Source organism: Mus caroli, chromosome 1, assembly GCF_900094665.2.
Source record: "Mus caroli chromosome 1, CAROLI_EIJ_v1.1, whole genome shotgun sequence".
NCBI lineage: Eukaryota > Metazoa > Chordata > Mammalia > Rodentia > Muridae > Mus > Mus caroli.
Window position 1 is genome coordinate 5,610,371 of NC_034570.1, and position 3,120 is coordinate 5,613,490.

Here is a 3,120-nt window from a genome sequence, read left to right on the forward strand (position 1 = left end):
ATACCAAAGTTAAATCAGGATCAGGTTAACGATCTAAACAGTCTCATATCCCCTAAAGAAATAAAAAACAGTCATTAATAGCTGTTGCAGCCAGCGGCTCACATGTCTGGGTTCTAGTCTGGAAAGACATCTTGGAATCTGCAAGGGGGGGGGGGGGCGCTAGGCTGCAAGATAAAGATGGAACCAAGACAACCAGTCTGATCAAGGTTCGATTTTACTATTTCCGACACTCGGTTATGAAGCAGGGGAAGGGGCCCTTTCCCACCAAATCATCCTGGAGTAAAGTTGCAGGTGACCACACATTTGACTCCGGTACAGCAAGGTGGCAGGCAGCAGCAGTGGGAGTGGCAGAACGATAGGGTGGCAAGCTCTGCCCCGATGCTCTCTTCTGAAACCTGAGCAAACAGGTTTCAGGTTGGGGAGGTTACAAATAGTCTCCCAATCAAAAAAAGCCCAGGACCAGATGGGTTTAATGCAGAGTTCTATCAGACCTTCAAAGAAGACCTAATTCCAACTCTTCTCAAACTATTCCACAAAACAGAAACAGAAGGTGCTCTACCCAATTCATCCCATGAAGTCAAAATTACTCTGATACCTAAACCACACAAAGACCCAACGAAGAAAGACAACTTCAGACCAATTTCCCTTATTAATATCGATGCAAAAATACTCAATAAAATTCTCAGAAACCTATTCCAAGAAAACATCAAAACAATCATCCATCATGATCAAGTAGGCTTCATCCCAGGGATGCAGGGATGGTTTAATATAAGGAAAGCCATCGACATTATCCACTATATAAACCAACTTTTAGACAAAAATCACATGATCCACAAGATCATCTCACTAGATGCTGAGAAAGCATTTGACAAAATCCAACACCCATTCATGATAAAATTCTTGGAAAGTTCAGGAATTCAAGGTCCATACCTAAACATAATAAAAGTAATATACAGCAAACCAGTAGCCAACATCAAAATAAATGGAGAGAAATTTAAAGCAATCCCACTAAAATCAGGGACTAGACAAGGCTGCCCACTCTCTCCCTATCTACTCAATATAGTACTTGAAGTTCTAGCTAGAACAATTAGAAAGCAAAAGGAGATCAAAGGGATACAAATTGGAAAGGACGGAGTCAAAATATCACTATTTGCAGATGATATATATAAGTGACCCCAAGAATTCCACCAGAGAACTCCTAAACCTGATAAACAGCTTCAGTGCAGTAGCTGGATATAAAATTAACTCAAACAAATCAGTGGCCTTTCTCTACACAATGGATAAACCGACTGAGAAAGAAAATTAGGAAACACCACCCTTCACAATAGTCACAAATAATATAAAATAACTTGCTGTGACCCTAACTAAGCAAGTGAAAGATCTATATGATAAGAACTTCAAGTTTCTGAAGAAAGAAATCAAAGAACACCTCAGAGATGGAAAGATCTCCCATGCTCATGGATTGGCAGGATTAACACTCAAAATGTCCAACATGCTGAAAGCAATCTACAGATTCAATGTAATCCTCATCAAAATCCCAACACAATTATTCANGCCCCTGAGTTTGATTATTTCCTGCCGTCTACTCCTCTTGGGTGAATTTGCTTCCTTTTGTTCTAGTGCTTTTAGGTATGTTGTCAAGCTGCTAATGTGGAGCACAGACTTTTTATGACACATAGCACGTCAAGTGTCTACAAGTTTTTACTCTGGTCTTCATCAGAAATGGTTTACTGGTCCTTGATTTATAAGAAATTCTCAAGAGCTCCAGAGAATCTCAAGTTTATTTCTCATTAAAATGGTAACTTTGACTTCTAGTTTATATATTATTTAACCAAATTATGGACAGATTATCAAAAATAAAGACCTTGAAATTTGGAGGATGTATGTTGATGCCTTAAAAACAAAACAAACAAACAAACAAACAAAAAACAGAAAAGGAAAAAGCAAGAAAGTAATCTTTCAGCAAGATAGCCACAAAAACAGAATTCCATCTATAACAAGGAAAATAACAGGAAGCAACAATTACATTTCCTTAATATCTCTTAATATCAATGGATTCAAATCCCCAATAAAAAGAATAGACTAACAGACTGTCTACATAAACAGGACCCAACAATTTGCTGCATACAGGAAACCAACCTCAGGGATAAAAACAAACACTACCTCAGAGTAAAAGGCTGGAAAACAATTTTCCAAGCAAAATGGTCACAAGAAGCAAGCTGGAGTAGCCATTCTAGTATCAAATAAAATCAACTTTCAACTTAAAATTACCAAAACAGACAAGGAGGGACACTTCATACTCATCAAAGGTAAAATCTACCAAGATTAACTCTCAATTCTGAACATCTATGCTCCAAATACAAGGATACCCACATTCATAAAAGAAACTTCACTAACGGGCAAAGCACACATCGCACCTCACACAATAATAGTGGGAGACTTCAACACCCCACTCTCATCAATGGACAGATCCTGGAAAAACAAACTAAACAGAGACACAATGAAACTAACAGAAGTTATGAAACAAATGGATTTAACATATCTATAGATCATTTTATCTTAAAACAAAAAAAAAAGGATATACCTTCTTCTCAGCACCTCATGGTACCTTCTCCAAAACTGACCATATAATTGGTCACAAAACAGGCCTCAACAGATACAAAAACATTGAAATAATCCCATACATCTTATTAGATCGTAATGGATTAAGGCTGATCTTCAGTAATAACATAAATAATAAAAAGCCCACATACACGTGGAATCTGAACAACATTCTACTCAATGATAACATTGTCAAGGAAGAAATAAAGAAATAAATGAGACTTTTTAAGAGTTTAATGAAAACGAAGTCACAACATATCCAAACTTATGGAAAACAATGAAAGCATTCCTAAGGGGAAAACTCATAGCTCTGAGTGCCTCCAAAAAGAAACTAGAGAGAACATACACTAGCAGCTTGACAGCACACCTAAAAGCTCTAGAACAAAAGGAAACAAATTCATCCAAGAGGAAAAGACAGCAGGCAATAAACAAACTCAGGGTTGAAATCAGCCAAGAGCAAACAAAAAGAACTATGGAAAGAATAAAAAAAAAAAAAAAAAAAAAAAAAAAAAAAAAAAA